The sequence below is a fragment of the Phascolarctos cinereus genome, unplaced genomic scaffold, assembly GCF_003287225.1.
Source record: "Phascolarctos cinereus isolate Bilbo 61053 unplaced genomic scaffold, phaCin_HiC Scaffold_726;HRSCAF=1367, whole genome shotgun sequence".
Classification (NCBI taxonomy): Eukaryota; Metazoa; Chordata; class Mammalia; order Diprotodontia; family Phascolarctidae; genus Phascolarctos; species Phascolarctos cinereus.
The window spans coordinates 192228100-192246736 of NW_027556098.1; the positions used below are offsets into that span (position 1 = coordinate 192228100).

The window sequence follows — 18637 nt, forward strand, 5'->3', positions numbered from 1 at the left end:
ACTTATTTCAGTCCCAAACATATGAAAACTGTTATTTTTTTTAAAAGACACACTAATTTAATGATAATTCATCATTCAGACACTTGCTGAGTCCCCCAGGATTTTCAGTTTACCCTAGATCTTCCATGAATCAGGAGAATTTCTTCAGGAGTTTCAGCATCTCTTCGTATACTATTTCCCCCTTTTCTTTTTCCAATCCATCAAATATTTGGAATCTGTATTCTAGACTTATAACTAAAAATAGTTATTTCCCAAGTGAATCCTAAAGTAATCTAAACTTAGTGGCAGTATCTTAATACTTCTTAATACCCAGATTTGGATGGTTCTCTATAGTCTTCTTAGAAGATAGATTTGATGTCTGTGAGCAAAGACATGAAATTGCTATAGGCTACCTCTCTCTGAGTCTGCTGCCTATTTGATTTATATGATAAGTGATCTCAGATGACCCTCTAAGGCACTGAACCATTAGAGAGTTATGCTGCACAGTGATAAGAAATCTTCAGCGATACCTAAATCTTCTCTTACCACTGGGAGCTTCATCTGTTCAGGAAGAAAGAACATTTTTATGTATGATGTTTCTATCTATCTAGCCATACCAATATTCAAAAAAACACACAGACTTAAATCAGTAGCACACTGACAAGGACCTTAGAACTCTGCAATATTTACCAAGTACATGCCAGGTTGTGTTTTTTTTCTTTCTTTCTCATTCCATTTCTTAAAAGTTGAAGGGCTAATAGATTCATAGTTGAAAGTTTCAGTCAGTTCTTTGATCAGGCAAAGAACACAGCATTTGTTTTCCTATAGGTACCAACCCATGAGGGATGTGCTTCATTTGGTCTCTGTAGTAATCAGATGTGGGTATTTCATAGTATATCATGGCTTTATGATGTGAAATCCTATTCTTTAGGAAAGCAGCTATCAAGTTCGTTTTTCTTAAGATCTCTGATTAGACTTTATTTCTAGCTTAAGTTCAGCTCATGACATGGTCAGATAACCACATACCATCAGGTTTTGCAGAAGAACTTAGGTCCAGGTAATTTGTTAAGAATGAATCTAAATCTGTCCCAGCTACATTCATGGCTAGTGAAGAATTTCTTTTTAAAACATCCATTATATGTATGAACAATTCTGTCTTTGAGGTTGTGTTAGCTTTGGTGGTGCTCAGGGCCAAAGAGAACATTTGTTCCTTTAAGATGTGCCATTTCCTTAGGCTATACAATTTGGGCAATTCCTAAGACATGATGCCCTGAGCTACATCTCAGATCACCAGGACCTTGGCTGGCCCTGAGTGTGGTCTTCTTTTTTAGTTATTACATTCTACCAATAGGTTTCATTTAATATACAATGGTTTTTAGGAGAGGGGAAGCCTTCTCTCTTTGCAGTGCATTCATCCTGTTGGGGGATGCTGCCAGCTATGGCAGGTGTAAAAAAATATAAGCTGTCCCTAAAACACAGTTTCTCTTTTTAGAAATTCTTCTCCTGAATAATGTCTCCTTTCCTCTGGATAGGTGTTTTGTTATGCAAGGCAAATCTCTTTCTCAGCCATATGACCTCTCTGACAAGAAACCTTGGGCATTTGGGCTCTTTGGACTCCCTTACAGGTTCAGCGATGTTGTAAAAACCCTTCCTCTATTTTTGTCTGTCCATGACTAGAGGTGAGGGCAGAGCCAGAATGCAGTGTGTGTAGCCAATGTAAAAAAAAGCAGTCTGGCTTTGTGCTCACATGATGCTCCACAACCGTTGCAAGGTCCTCTCTCTCTCTCTCTTCATTTTCAATAGCTTTCTTGTGATCCTGGAAAGCATTTCCATTCCCAAGTGATTATTTTTTTTCCTCAAAAATAAATTTAATGTGGTAAAATTGGCTCCATGTGCTGCCTGGTTTTGGCTTAGGGATGTGTTAGGAGAGAGAACTTTTGCAAGACCTAAATCCTCCTCCTCCTTGCATTGGCATGTGCTACCTGAGCCAGTGCGATTGTCAATACCTACATAAATCTGATGGGCTGGGGTTTCCTCATACCCAAAACAGACTAACAGTTGGTTAAAGGGACAGAGAGATGCTGCAAACTGATAATCATATCATGTCCCTGTCGGTGTCCTAAAGATACCTAAGGCACAGTGCTTTATTTCATGATTGTTTTCTTTGAATCACATTATAGTCTTTTTCTGAGTAAAGTCCCCTCTTCATTTCATTCAATTATAAAATAGAAATGTGCATAAGAAAAGCCATGTAACAATGGAAGAAAGAGAATTAAAGGTAGAGGGTGTTACTTGAGTTTAAATTGTTGAAGGAAAAAAATGAAAGAACCTGGAAAGCATGGAAAACATACTCTCACCTTGTTTCATTTAAGTCTGTCTCTGGCCTCCATGCCTTTCAAAAAATACTGTAAGTCAAAAATAAATATTTAAGTGTTTACGAGGTGCCAGGCATTATACTAAGCACTGAAGATACAAAGAAAGGAGAAAACAGTTCCTGTCCTCAAGGAACTCCCATTCTAATGGGGGAGATGACATGCAAACCATATACATAAAACATATATATGATAAATTGGAGGTAATCTCAGAGGGAAGGCATTAAAGGATTTTAGGAAAGGCTTCTTGCAGAAGTTAGGATTTTAGCTGAAACTTGAAGGAAGTCAGGGAAACCAGGAATAGAGACAAAAAGGAAATGCATTCCAGGAATGGGGTATAGTCAAGAACAGAACTGGGAGATAGAGTATCTTTATTGAGGAATAAGAAGGTGTTCAGTGTCAATGGAACTTAGAGTATATGAAGGGAAGAAAAATGTGAGACCAGAAAGCTGGGAAATGGCAAGATATGAAGGGCTTAAAAAGTCAAACAGAGGATTTTGATCCTAGAGTGATTTATTGAATAGGAGGAGGTTGACATGATCAGACCTACACATTAGGAAGATCATTTTGAGAGCTAATTGTAGAATGGACTAGAGAAGGGAGAAAGGCGGGGAGAACCAAATACAAGGCATAAGTGGAAATGTTGTGTAGGTAGAAACTACAAGGCTTGGCAATAGATTATCTAGGGAGCTAAAGTGAGAGCAAGGATGGAAAAAAGGGTGACATACATCTAGGTTTCAAGACTGAGTGACTGAGAGCATGGAAATACTCTTGACAATAATAGGGAAATTAGACAGCAGGACAGGTTTGGAGGAGGAAGATAAAGATGAGTTCTCTTTGAAGTGTATTTTGTTTACTATTTCTATGAGACATTCAGTTTGAGTTGTAAAATAGGCAGGTGGAAATGTGAAACTGGAGATCAGGAGACTGTATAGGGATGGATAAATACATCTGCGAAACATCTGAATAGATATGATAATTGAATCTATGGAAGTTCATGAGATCACCCAGTTTAATAATACATGGGGAGAAGAAAAAAAAAAGGACTCAAGGACAGAGCCTTGTATTAGAAGTCTGCATGTGAAATAAAAAAATCGCAATGCCTATGTTTGCCTAAAAACATTTACTGTAACTGAAAATGAGAATGTTGCAGGGAGCCAGACAGAATGACAGCAAATGGAATTATTTAGTTTCCTAAATAGAAGGGAAAATAAAATATTACATAGCTTTTAAGGGCACAAGAAAAATACTAAATTCTAAATGCTTTAAAAGTTCACTAAAGGCAAAGATCATTTCTGACCTGGGGCATAAAGGATGATTTCACCAAGTAAGCCATATTTGAAAATGGCCTCAAATGATGAATACGATTTAAAAAGGGGCAGGGAAGTAGTTCTTCTCAGGTGGAAGGAATGGTACTAATAAAGACAGAGATATAATAAAGAAGCATTTTTACAGGAAACAATTGGTGGTACAGTTTGGTTGGAGCACGAGGGTTGTGAAAGGTAAGAATGTGAGATAAGGTAAAGAAAAAGATTAGGCCTGAATTATGGACAGCTTTGTATGTTCAGCTATATAATTTAGCATAATTTATATGATATATAGTCGAGGGGCTCTAAAGATTCATGAGCAGCAAGCTAATGTAGTCAGTCTTGTGACTCAGGGTGATCACGTAGTTATTAACATGTAGTTAAGAAGCTATTGATAAGACATTTTACACAGGGAACCAAAGACAGGCAGTTGCCCAGACCACTAGTTTCCAACACTGTACTTCACTCACCTCAATAGCAGTTCCTGGGTTCTAATTATGCTCCTTACAAATAGTATTGCAGGCAGTGTTAATAAATGGCAGTAGAATATTCAGGTAGAAATGTCTAATGGCTAGCTGGAAATGTATAGTATCCACTATGTCACTCTGCCTCTCAAAGAGGAAGAACTAGCAAAGGAGACAGGAAAGATAAAATTGGTGTAACTAATTATTGAACTGTTATATGATCTATGTAAACTATATTGATATATGAACTGTTATTATTTAATATCACAGAAATGAAGGGAGAAAGAGATTACCAAGAAGGAGGAAGTGGTCAGTACAATAAAATACAAAAACAATTTCAAGGAGGATGGAGACTGAAAAAAGGAAATTGATTTAACACTTGAGAGGACATCGGTGATATTATAGAGGAGCTTTAATAGAGTGGTATGGAAAACAGCTATAAGCGAGGGATGAAGAAATAAATGAGTGAGGAGAAAGAAGTGTCACTTGTTAATTGCTCTTTCTAGAATACTGGGAGAGAAAAGAAAGGAGAGAAAATGCTAGCTGTAGCAAGGTCCAGGAAAGACTATTGTGAGAAGACCTGAGCATATTGATAAGAGGGGGGGGAGATAAGCACTTTGGTGTAGGACTTATATTTAGAAAAGCCTGGGCCCAATTCTGCATCTGACATTTACCAGCAAGATACCTAGCTTCTCAGAGTCTTGGTTTCCTCGTCAGTAAAATTGAAATGATCATTTCTGTAGTAGACTCCCCACCGGGTTGCTGTTAAGTTCAATGAGTTATGGTATATGGAGCACTTTACATACCTTACAACACTGTAGGAATCTGAGCTCTTATTACCATTAAAAGGAAGTGGGCTTCCTCTTCCTTTGAGATAGAAGGGGATCAAGAAAAGATGAGTGATGGTACAGAAAAAAATTTTGACTATGGAAGAAAAGAACTGAAGATTTGGATCTGGTGGCTTCAGTCTTCTGATTAAAGTAATAGAAGGGGATCTCCTGAAAGTGTGGGGTGGGGGGAGGTGCTTAAAGTCTTAGAGAGAGGCTATATATATAGTTTACATGGAGGCTATTCCAAACATATATTTGGAATAGCTTCCATGTAAAATGTAGTAGCATCCAAATGAGATGAAGGAATGAAAGGATTGCAGAGCAGCATTGATGGCCCAGCCAAGATCACCTAGGATGAATTTGTAGCAGATCCAATAGGCATGAGAGAGGCAAAAGCTAATGGTGGTGGTTTCCTAGAGTTAATAATTAGGAGGGTGAGAACAACAGAAGATGAAGGGAGAAAAGAATTTTAGAATAGTGGTGCATGCATTATTGGCCATAAGGCCCAAATTAAGGAAAGAGTTAAGTAAAATCAGCCTAGGGATAATGAAATACATCACCTTTATGAGCCCTTCAAGGAAAGAATCAAAGTTAGGAAAGGAGTAAAAGAACTGAGAAAGCTGGAAAAACAGAAGTGATTTCAGAGCTCATTTTGACACGATAACTTCTTGAAACAGTTCAGAGGGAGAATAAGTATTATGAATAATATGTAAAAACTCATTGCTATAAAAAGAAATTTTTAAAAAATAATGGGTCTGCTCTTCTGTCACTAATCCTAATCTTACATTACTTAAAGGTCTGAACAAAGAAAAGAAGAAGAATGCTGAATTGCTTGGTCTTGATTAATCATATTTGGGGTATTTTACAAAACCATTGACATTGGATTTCTTTATCTCAGAGAGACAATATATTTAAAAGCACATAAAATTACTCAGTCCAGATAATTATATTCTATGAAAAAACACTGTCAAAATGGTTGAGCACAATTTTTTAAATCAATAGGCTGATATTCTTGCCACTCTTTTAATACCGATGAAATAAGAGAAATTATCACTCATTTGCAATTGGCCATAGGAGGTCTGAAAACTAAACATCCTTACTTCCCCTACTTGCATATAAACTTTACTACTATATGCATAATTTGTATTGTCATTTAGAAGTAAAATATTAAAAATAAATAAAGAGATATACAAGCAAATAAATGATTTGTTGAAAAGGATAGAGCTACTGAGATTTCCCAATAAAATTCAGTTTTGAGTGAATTAGTTTGCTAGGAAACTTTCACAGATATGAAACACTTATTTTAAGTCCTTTTGCATTTTGACAAAAAGAATCAGTAAAATTATTTTATTTACAACATCCCATAATCCACAAAGTAAGTGAGCATGAACATTCATGGCATTTGTTGAAAAATGTAAAGGGACTAAGTAGCAGAGTGAATTTTAAAATTTGAAATGTGGGAAATTTAATTATGATGATCATAATCTAAATATTTAAAAAACTGAAAAGAATTTTGTCTTTCTTTTTTGAATGTAGAAGAATGTTCTCATTATTCTTGTACTTCTCTAGCTTACTCTGTCAGTTCAGAGACAGGAAGACCTCTCTGTTTTCAATCCTAGTTTCTTTCTAAAATGCCTCTTTTCCACAATTATTCATTCTTTCCACTTCACAGTTTTAGACTGAGCTAATGTTTTCAGTAAGTAGACATATTGATTAGTTTGAAGTCAATTTCTGACTTATTCCAGCACTTCAGCTTTTCAGGTCCACTTTATGATGTGTGTGTGTTTGTGTTTTTAAATTTTACTTTATGGAAGGTGCTCATAATGTTTGTCTCACACCACTGGCCAAATGTACTGGCCTCTTATTCTCTGGAGAATGTTATGTTCTGTTCTTCCCCTTTCTTTAACCCATCAGTTCTTATTTTAATGCTAAAAGAAATGCTTCAACCTCTGTAATTTTTCTCAAGGTCATTTTGTTTTGCTTTTTCCAATCCTTTGATCAGTTAATATTTTGATCAGGTAACCTCTGTGTTTTATTTTGAATTCTTAATCCTCCCTCCTTAGCCTTTGTAATCAGAAGTATGTGCATATTTTTTTCCAGACTTCTCAGGATAAATAGAGCAATGCCTTGAATATAGCTGGCTCAATATATATTTGTGAATAAAAAACTAAATTCCTTATATTATCAATTTTTCATAAACAGGAGAAATGAAGTATCATTACAGCCATAGATTTAGAGCTGGGAAGAACTTTAGACATCACATAATCCAACCCCTTCCTTTTACAGACTTTCAGACTTTCTTTTACTGACTTTCAGAAAAGCTCAGTGATGAGCCCAACTTCATAGACCAAGACTTAAAGCAGAAGATCTGAGATTTGAACCCAGGTCCTCTTCCAGACAACCCATTGCTCTTTCTGCTATACCATATCACCTGATTTCAATGTGGAGACAAAATGAGTTACTCATGAGTTATTGAACAAAAGTTTTACTTTGTACAAACATGACAGTGATATATAATAAGGATTCAGTGTCTGCTTCTCTGGACATGGAGTCCAGTGTTTTATGTGAAAATATGTGGGTTCAGTACATTAATGATTAGAGCATGACAACATGACCTCAGGACCCACCAAAGCTTATCTTCAGCGAATTTTTGTGCCTTTTTTTACCGTTAGGCCAATTCTATTTTTAAGGAGTTATTTTCTTCAGTGTGTGTGTGTGTGTGTGTGTGTGTGGTGTGTGTGTGTGTGTGTGTGTGTGTTTGCCTCTTTTATCAAGCTGTTAACTCTTTTTTCATAATTGTCTTGCTTCACTCTAATTTCTTTTCCCAATTTTTCCTCTACTATTCTCTTTCTTTAACTCTTCCAGGAATTCTTGTTAGGTTTGTGTCCAATCAACATTTTTTTCTTTGAAGCTTTATTTGTAGCTCTTTTCACATTATTATTTTCTGAGTTTACATCTTGGTCTTTCCTACCTCCATTGTAGATTTTTACGGTAAACTTCTTTTTTGTGTTTGCTTATTTTTTCAGCTTATTTCTTGACTTTGAAATCTATGTTAAAGTAGGTCTCTGCTGACCTGGGGGTGGGAGGCACTGCTGCAAACTCCAAGGATTTTTGTATTGCTATTTTCAGAGCTAACATTAAGAGTCTGCAAATTCTCAGTGCTTGTATGATGGTATGATCTGGAGAGAAGTGTGGTCACCGCTCTCCTGGTTTGTGCTCTGGTTTTACCCAGGAAGGGCCCCTGTTATCTTACAGCCACAAGAGCTAGCACTCATTTTGTACCTAGAATTGTGACCAGGTCCCCTGCTATCCTGTAGCCACAAGCTCTAGTGCTCCTCTCTGCCTTGGAACTGGGAGCGGGGTGCCTGAAACCTTGTAACTGACCACAAGCACTCTTTTCCATGCTAGAACTGCAACCCAGAACTATATATGGGCAACAGAGTTGCCAATCAATGCCAACTGTACCCAGTGCCAGGAAGGGTTCCCCTGTAATGTCTTTCTAACCAGTTTTCTGATTCACTTACCAACAGTGGGCTGAGAGCTCCAGAAGCTGTTACTGCTACTGCCATTGTTGGGGTCATCTCCAAGGCCCACTGATAGTATTGCTTCTACTGCTACCCTTTGGGTCAGCTCCCACCCTAGTGTCATAGACCTCTCCTGGTAAGTTCCCAAGTTGTCTTAGGCTTGAAAATTATCTTATTCTGACCTTTTATTAGTTTTATTAACTTCCCAGCTCTAAATTTGATTTGAGGCATTATTTTAAAGTTCTTTGTAAAGGAATGTTGAGAGAGTTCAGATGGGTTGAGTCTATACTCTGCCATACTGGCTCTGCCTCCAGCCAGCCACCAAATCTGAGAGGTTCCAACTAAATGGTGGTTGGTACCTTTTATTCCTCAAGGCCAGGAAGCTGTATCAGGGAAGCTGGGACCAATCAGATTGCATGGAGAAGGAAGTCAAAGAAGCCAGAGGTCTTAGGAACACTGAGTTAAGAAAATAGGTCTTATCATAACCGTGTACTTTAGCTATCTTTGTTTGGGTTTATGCCCTATTTTAATGTCGATTCAATGAAGACTTTCCCTCTTCTTGGACCTAAGTGCATTGCTCTGCAAATCATAGGTGCTTAATAAATATGTTATATTGTATTTACATTAGAATTTTCACTATTTAAGGTTATAATTACATAAATATGGTAATTGACTCCAGCCCAATGGAAATATGCAATGAGACTTCAACCAATTCACATTAATCAAGACCTAGCTATTTTATAACACTAGGAGCAAAGCAGACAGATGGGAAAGGTCAAAGCAGATGGCAATGTTTGGCTATCATTCAAGAAAGGAAGGTAGGGGCAGCTAGGTGGTGCAGTGGATAGAGCTCTGGCCTTGGAGTCAGGAGGACCTGAGTTCAAATGTGACCTCAGACATTTGATACTTACTAGCTGAGTGACCCTGGGCAAGTCATTTAACTCCAATTACCTCACCACAAAAGGAAAAAAAAAGGAAATAAGGACGGTAGACTGGAGTCAGATTATAGACAAACTGAAATTTCAAAACAAGCATTATCAATATGTACTTTATTCTCTGAGCCAATGGTCTACAAAGTGGGGAGGATTGACCCACTGGGGAACATGGCATTATCGTGACCTGACCAGAAAAGATGAGCAATCAACCAGTCAAAAGACAAATTTCTACTCCAAACTTCTCAATGAAAGCAGGTCATGGAACTTTTATCCATCACAACTACACCAACCTTCTACCCATTATTGGCCAATAATCTTCCATTTGGCCTTCTGCCACTGCTGTCCAAACTCCCAACCTTCCCCCTTCTACAACAGATGTAAGCCCCTCATTGCAGTTATAAACAAATGGGAACCCAGACACCCACAGTAACAACTGCCCAGTTTCTATTTGGGAAATTCCCTTCCTCCCAGAATAACCACTTTCTGCCTCATAGAACAGCTCATGGCTAAAGAATCCCTTAGAGGGCAAGCTTTGCACTCTGAGGAAGTGACCAATAAGTAGCAAGTGGCAAAGTGCCACCTTTGGACAAAAGTGCTTGACTCTGTGAAGAATATTTATGTTTTGTTTTCATTTGTGACATAGTTTTCTTTGTACTTCCTGAATATAGCTTGTACTGTGCTTAACACAATGCATGACACATACTAGGTGCTTAGTAAATGTTGATTGGATTAGATTGGATTATGTCCAGGCCTCCCCTCTAATTGGAGATGGTGGAAGGTAGGTATGGGAAACTCATTTGAGATCTTCCATTCAAAGAGGGGCAACTATCTCATAATTCCCACTTCAGCATGCAGGATGTCATCATGCCCCACTCCACTTTTCAGCTTCTTTCTATATATTGTCTTCCCCATTAGATTGTGAACTCTTGAAGGCAGGTAGTGTCTTTTGCCTTTCTCTGTATCCCTAGTGCTTAGCACAGTGCCTGCAAAATAGTAAGTGCTTAATAGTTATTGACTAACTAGTAGTCACAAAAAGGGGGTGAAGGGAAATTGCTGTTAAAAAAAAACACCCGTATTTGTTATTTTAAAGTGATCAACATATCCTCTTTTCATTCTGGGCGACTCTGACTGAGTCACAAGGGATGAACAGGCATGGATGACTGGCAAACTACATTGCTGATCTCAATACAGTATCTTTCCCCAAAACAACCACCACAAAAACCCCACTCTAGTTCTGCACTTCCCTGTTCTTATGAAGATACCATCATCTTTCCATTGACCCAAGTTCACAACTTCCTGATTATGTTTGACTCCTCACATTCGCTCATTCTACCTATCCAAGCAGCTGTTGATTCTTGTCCTATTTCCATGACATCTCTCAGATATTTCCCCTTCTCACCATTCACACAGCCATCACCCTAGTTCAGGACATAATTACCTCTCGCCTGGACAGTTATAAAAGCCTCTTAATTGTTCTCCATGCTTCAGATTACACACACCTGCCAAAAGATTTTCCTAAAGCACAGGTACATCTGACCCTGTCACTCTTCTTCTTAATAGACTCTAATGACTCCCTGTTGAGTCTAGGTTCAAATATAAACTCCTTTGATTGCCATTTGAAGCCCTTCACAACCTGGTCCCAATCTACCCTTCCAATCTTACTATATATTACTTCTCTTCCTTCCACATTGGCTGTTGTTCAGTTCCCATACATACAAAACACAACTAAAATACCCAAACATTAATCATAATGATAGTGGTGGTGATGATGATGATACTAATAATAGCTAGACTTTATAGAGCACTTTGAAGTTTACAAAATGCTTTACATCTGTGAATTTATTTGATCCTCACAAAGCCCTATAAGGTAGCCATTATCACCTTTTAACAGGTGAAGAAACTAAGACATAAAGAAGGTGACCTGTACAGGTTTTCAGACGTAATAATCTAAGACAGGATTTGAATTCAGGTTATCTTGACTCCAAGTCCAATACTCTATCCAGTATGTCATTTTGCTGCTGGTATAAAATCATACTTTAGCTGTTGTTGATTTGTTTCAGTCTTGTCTAACTCTTCATGACCCTATTTGGGGTTTTCTTGCCAAAGGTTTGCCATTTCCTTCTCCAGCTCATTTTACAGATGAAGAAATGAAGAAAACAGGTTGAGTGACTTCCCCAGAGTAACACAGCTAGTAAGTATCTGAGGCCAGATTTGAATTCAGGAAGATAAGTCTTCCTAACTCCAGACCTGTCACTCTAGTGACTGAGCCACCTAGCTGCCCCAATCACCTATTAAGCAGAATTCATGTAAAGAAAGAATAATAAACTTATATTGAAAACTTGTTTCTGAATTGAAATGAGAGACAATTCATTCTTGCTTGTTTTGGCTTGTGTGTGGCGACTATTTATACACAATAAATAAGATTACTACTGAAAGGCTGTTATGTTCACAGATGTGATCAATTGTTTGCCATATTGTTTATATTTTGATTTTAAAGTATCTAAAAAATAAACTAACCAGCCTAGCTAGTCACATTGATGACATTAACTGAATAATTACTAACAATTATTATCTACAATCACACTCTCCCTTAAGATACGCACAGGTTTTTTATTTAAATAATAAAATCTATTCAAACTGTTCTAATTAAAATATTATAAATTATTTTTGTTTGTGCTATTATTAACAAATGAAATAAAGACAAAATATTCTTGATAATATGTTAGTGAGAGCAAAAGGAGTTTGTACGATTAATAGAAAAAATAAATATTTTTAAAGATATAGCTTATTTATCTTTAGCTCACCCTTTATAATTTCTATTTTGTATTTTTTCATAATTTACAGAATAAATTAGTCAATTGTTCACATACAGATATAATGAAATTCACATATATTGGTGATATGTGCACAAACATTTTGGACTAATGGAATATGTAATAAAACAAGATAGAGACTACTGCTCTCAGCAACAGTCATCTTTCTTTAGAAATTCAAAGCACACTTCAATATTTTTTTCAAAGCAGTTATCATTGTGAATACTATTCATCATTATATCATAGAATGGAAGAATTACCTGTTACTAGAGGGTTTTAAAAATCAGAAAGCTCAATATCAGAAAGCATATTCTATTGTTATCCTTGTTTTACTGAGAAGAAAAACTAAGGACAAGTTTGCACACGACAGGTAGTAGTGGAATAGTTAAAACAGGAACCTAGGTAGACTGGCCCCATTCCTATCTCATGATAATATTGTCCACCAGTTTAAAACATTTTAACAAAGCATTTTTCTCATAACAACCCTGAAAAATAGCGAGTGTATCATTTTCTCCATCTTACACATGAAGTGGCTCAACGGATAGCATGCCAGGCCTGGAGTCAGGAAGACCTGAGTTCAAATACAGGCTCAGACATTTGCTAGATGTGTGACCCTGAGTAAGTCTTTTAATCCTGTTTGTTTCAGTTTCCTTATCTGTAAAATGAGCTTGAGAAGAAAATGGCAAACTACTCCAGTATCTTTGCCAAGAAAACTGTAAATGAAGGCATGAATAGTCAGATACAAGTAAAACTCCCAAACAGCAAATCTACTACTGTAAAATGCAGGCTTCTTTTCACTGTATGATGCTACTCTGACTTGTATTTATGAATTGCTACAACTTCTTTCAGAGATAATTTAAATTGTAATATTTTCCCATAATCTGTATATTTTTATTTAAAATACTAAAAATCTCAATGGTATGCTATCTTAAACACTCTATCTCAGGACAATTTCTCACTTCTCATTTTTCCAATAACAGGCTTTTTTAAATTTTTAAATAAAAAAGCTAGCAAATTCTTACTCATCAATAAAGTGAAGAAACAATTTAATATCTTAAATTTATAAATAAAAACTTGTATTTATTAGTTGCTATAGATGCTATTTGTATTTAAAGTTAACACATTACTAATATGCTGTGAGGTTTCAAGTAGGCCGGCAACTTCACCCATTCTGAATGAATTCTGCAATGAATGATGTCACTCTAAATGAGATTTTTTTTTTAAGCAACCAAGTATCTTCAGTTCTAATTTAGGCTGAACTGACTGAAATCAATCAGGTCTGAGTGATGACAATAGAATTGTGCCTCAACATGGTAGCTTTGTATTAATATGTTAAATTATTTTTTAGTTGTTGAACAGCTGACAAATTATAAGTGATTTCTAAAGGGACTTTGTCAAGCTCTAGCAAGCCAGTTTAATTGTGAAAAATTTACTTTTGTAAAATAATCCCCTGTTTGAAAAGTGCTTAATTTGAAATTGCTTTTGATCAATCATGGGTATGGTTCTTGGGCTTTAAAATAGGTTTAATTTTTTTTTAGGTTTTTAAAATACTTATGTGAAAGAGTGGTAATGGTATTAGAATTAATTCACTTCTTGATATTTCAAAAAGTTCAAAATGGAAAATTATCAATAGTGTCATGTTTTATTTAGAGCTTGCTTTTTTTCATCCCTCAAACAATTTCATCTCACAAAACTAGGAACAAATCTTGCCTCACCATGGCAAGTACATCTGTGATATTAAGCTCCCTTTATTCTCTAAATATCAAACCAAAATGCCATTTTTCCTGTTTTAAACATTTTAGTAATAGAATAAAAACGTATTCTTATTATTCATATGACCTCTCTTGTATTATGTAGGTTAAAGAAATTGTTTTTCATGCTTATCAACCAGTGTTTTCTTCTGAGTTGTAATGGGGGTTCTTAACAATAAAATTGGGTATGTTATCAAAATATGAATATAGCTTGAAAATGACAGCTTCAAAGTGTTCTAGCCTTTGGATGAACTGCAAACAGCATCCATTAGTCAAGTCTATCTTGGTTGTGCAGGTGAAAGAGGGGAAAATAGAGCATGAAAATAGACAAGAACCACAAAGGAAAGATTAGGATTGAAGGTCTCATTTAAAATACTCTTTTCCAATTGCCTTTAGGATAAAATTCAAAATCCTCAGCCTAGCATTTAAAGTGCTCCAGGATCTGGTACCCACCTGCCTTCTGTAGCACTTCCCTGCACAGGATTATTTCTACTCTAGTCAAACTGGCCTACTCATCTCCCACCTCAATGCCTTTGCACAAGTGATTTCCTATGTCTAGGACATATTCCCACAGGATCTCTAGCTTCTTTCAGAGGCCAGATCATGAGCCACTATGTACATCAAGCTTTTCTTGGTTCCCCCACCACTCTCACTTGAAGTTATTCTCTCCCCCTTGAAATTACTATGTATGTAATTTGTATTTGCATATGTGTAGTGTCCCTACAGTAAGCACCTTAAGGAAAGGGACTGTTTCATTATTTTCTTTAATATCCCCAGTGTCTAGCACATTATTGAATTCAATTGAATCCTATTGTGCATAGTAAAATCTGTCATTCAAAGGATGTAACGCTTAAGGTCCTGTTATTTAAGTATTAAGTAATAACTTATGCATATTGTCAAAAGGACAAAGTGATTTTGGGGTTATTTATGTGTCAAAATTATTCTATTTGTAACAGGTGTCTTTAAAAGTATCGTTGAGAAACCCTGTTAAAATAGAAAGAAAACTGGCAGGGGAGGAGGCAGATATTATAAAGTTGGTCTTTTAGGGACTCCATTCAGTCGTATATAAGTTGAAGAAGTGAAGTATTTCTCCCTATTTTGTGAAGAATTTCAAAACATTAATGAGATGTCCATTCATATCTATACTATAATTAAGTTCCAATATTCATTCAACATTTATTGAGTGCTTAACATATTCATGGAACTATGCTAACTGCTGACATTCACTAGAATGTTTAAGCAATTTTTTTTTTATCCTCACCTTTCTATTAAGCAATTCCACATTGATGATATATCTGGTAACCATGTCAGGAGCCTTAATAAGTATTTGGCAAGTGAGCCATATTTCAGATTTTATTAATGTTCTCATTTTTTGTCTATACAATCCCATTTATTTCTGATAAGTTTAATTTCTTTCAGGATATCCCAATTCCCATGACCAGTATGCACACTAAACTGTTTCTTTTATGCAGTGTTCAATCAAAGAGAACCTCTACTTTTCCTAAAAGAGCAACATGGAAAATAAAATGGAAAACACAAAAGAAGCTCCAAAGAATTGTTAGAAAACTGTAACACTGGTTTGATAGAAAATAAAGGAGGGAGGAGAATGACAATCATAAAATATTCCACATCTAGAACAGGGGTGGCCTCAAGGCCGCGTGTGGCCTTCTAGGTCCTTGGGTGTGGCCTTTTCACTGAGTCCAAGTTTTCAGAACAAATCCTTTAATTAAGGGGATTTGTTCTGTGAAGTTCAGATTCAGCCAAAGGATCACACTTTTACATTTCATCTAATGGGATTCAGTTCAACGTTCTATTCTGTAAAGATTCTTTTGGTGTTCTGACTCTATCATCCAATGAACTAAATGTATCAATTATTACTTAAAATGTTAAATACCACAGGGGCAAGTACCACATAAGTAAAAATCATGGAGTTGAGCTAAATGATCTCTTAGATCCCTGCCAGCTCTAAATACTACTTTTTTTTAAGAAACTTCTTAGCCAGAGGGGAAAATGATCAGATGAACCCCAGAATATCGTTTAAGAGATATTATAGTATGAGAAATAATCACATTAATTCAATCTGTACATAAGTATGTCTCTTGGATTCTTTTAGGCAGAGGGAGAAGAATATAAGGATTGGATTTTATTGAAAGTGACAAAAAGCCTATGCTTCCAAATTCATATTATGGGAGGTCATTTTGTGCTCAGCAGAGACAAAGACTTAATGGAGTGAGGCACCTGCCTATAGGTCCATGTTCAGACAAGGACAGTTTGATGTCACTGAAAAATCTGGTATTTTGAGAAATTGAAACATTTCTGTTTTGATGGAGGAAATCTAGTGAGGAGATGACAGGTGAATGGGGAAGGACAGGAGGGATGACCACCAAGAAAGAGAAAGAGGATACAAGAGACAGAAAAGAAATGTCCAGGCTTCACAGTTTTACTAGTAGTTGATGTTCAGAAGTGTGATAACAAATAGAAACTGAACAAAGAATTGTTTTCGTCATGCAGCTATAGGCAGAAACATCTCTGATTCATATAATTTAATTTTTGTTTCAACTTGGCTTCCACAGCACCCAAGAGATTTGCTAATTGAGGAAATCGTTCGTTCTGAATTTGCTTTTTTCTTAGATCTAATGACTTAGAAACTACTAACAATGACCACTCTTTAGAAATATAGTGAAACTTTTATAAGAAGACAAGTTATTAACATAGGTTCTGTGCTGCTTACAATGTCTCCTGATTTTCTGTGTTATCTTCAGTAAATCCCAAAATAATCAGCTCTGTTGCTGCAGAAACAAACATTGTCCCAGAATTGGCTCAGTTTGTATGGGTAACCTTCCTACCATGTTAGCACATTTCCTGAATGATAAGAACTCACATTTGAGAAGCTACTAATCTCACTAACACTGAGGGGAACTTTCACATTAGCACCTTCTATATTACATTAATAATAAGAAAACCATAAAGAGACTGACTTCAGCTGTTAAGTCTCCCCTGAGGTGTATGTCCTAACGCACTGTTTTCCCCATGGTCCACTGTAATCATTTTGCCTGTATTAAGGTAATAGAGTGGATAAGAAGATAAGTACTCTGTATTTCAGCAGAGCATAAAGTTCTTTCTTGTCTTTTTCTGCAAATATAAGTTTATGTTAAGATCTCTAAAGTGTACTTTAAATCAACTATAACTACCACAAATGCAAGCATTTCTGTACTCAAATTTAACTTGTGATTTTTCCAAGCAAGATATGAAAGATGAAGTATGCACAGAAGAAAGCAAAGGGGGTTGGGATCTGGGGAGGATAGAGAGGAATAAAAAGAAAGAGTAGTCACTTCAGAAAATGAACACCTATCATTGCCTGAGCATAGAGAAAATAAATCAGATGTCCTAAAAAAAATAATCAAGACACTTATCTGCACACCAGGGAATGAGGAAAGAGAGAATGAAGTAGTCTGCTTTTTGAAAAAAAAATAGTTTAAAAATCTCTCAGTAGACATTTAAAACAGGAAGTGATAAGAAAATGCTACATTAAAACAGAATGTGTTGAGTTTGGTAGACTCAGTGTGAATGCGAATACATTTTCTATTTCTTTGTTAAAAGTGTTATCTATTAGTTTCAATGGAAATTAACATCTCCAATGCAGAGTTTCTAAAAGTCATTTCTATTGAAAATATTTTACTTTTCCCTGGCATAAATTTTTAAAACACTTTATTGCTTTAAAATATATTCTTACTTTGCAAAGTGTGATTAAGGGATAGATGAATTGTAAAATGTCTCTTGTAAGGAAAACTTTTAGGGGTTTTTTATTGATATCTTTTGTTTTTACATCACCGTCATTTTCAAATATATCTCTTCCCTATCCCCTACCTAAATATCTGCAGCACCAGCATAATTCCCAATGCATAGTTATATTATATTATAATACTATAATAAATATTTATTGGATTGAGTAAGACATGTAATTAACTTCTTAACTGGAACACCCCTCCAACCCAAAAACAATGATTTTGAAAGGTTAGGTCAGATTGATAGGCAAATCTACTCTAATACAAACTTTTAAAACAACTTATTATTTTTCCTTCTGATCACCAAAGAGCATAGTTAATCTAAGGTTACTTTAGTTTTTGTTTAAATTCTGTACATACATACTTCTTATAGGACACTGCTATAAAGGACTTGTTGTGGAATGTATTAGCTACCTCATTCTCTAGCACCTACATTTAAGAAATTAAGATTAATAAATTTCTGCCAACTAATGATTGTTTCCTAGAACTTGTATATATAATGCTTTTTACTTGTGCTATTTAAGAATAAGAATGTAATTCAGAATCATCCTGAACATTGTACATGAAACAGAAGTAACTTTGAAAGGGAAAAAATAGACTACCATAAATTTTTTCATTAAAGCATGTACCTCTTTTAAGATAGATAAACATTTTGAGTAGACCTTAATTATCTGTTATAAAGAGTTTTGCCAATCACCTTTGATAATTCAAACATAACACTTTTTTGTTTGTAAAGAGTATATGGTCATCATGTATCTTTCTTTGGGTGATATCAGTGTTCTCACTGCCCTTGAATTTTGAAAAGGTTATCATTGAATCTACAGACTATCATTCTCTTTCTGAAGAGTAAATTTCAACAACTTCAGTAGAAAAAATA

General features: G+C 35.8%; 1 protein-coding gene across 1 annotated transcript in view; it reads left to right on the top strand.

The window, feature by feature from the left end:
- Window positions 1-18637, top strand: part of TMEFF2 (transmembrane protein with EGF like and two follistatin like domains 2) — a 302147-nt gene that overhangs the window by 139768 nt on the left and 143742 nt on the right. The gene's annotated exons all lie outside the window — the stretch shown is intronic.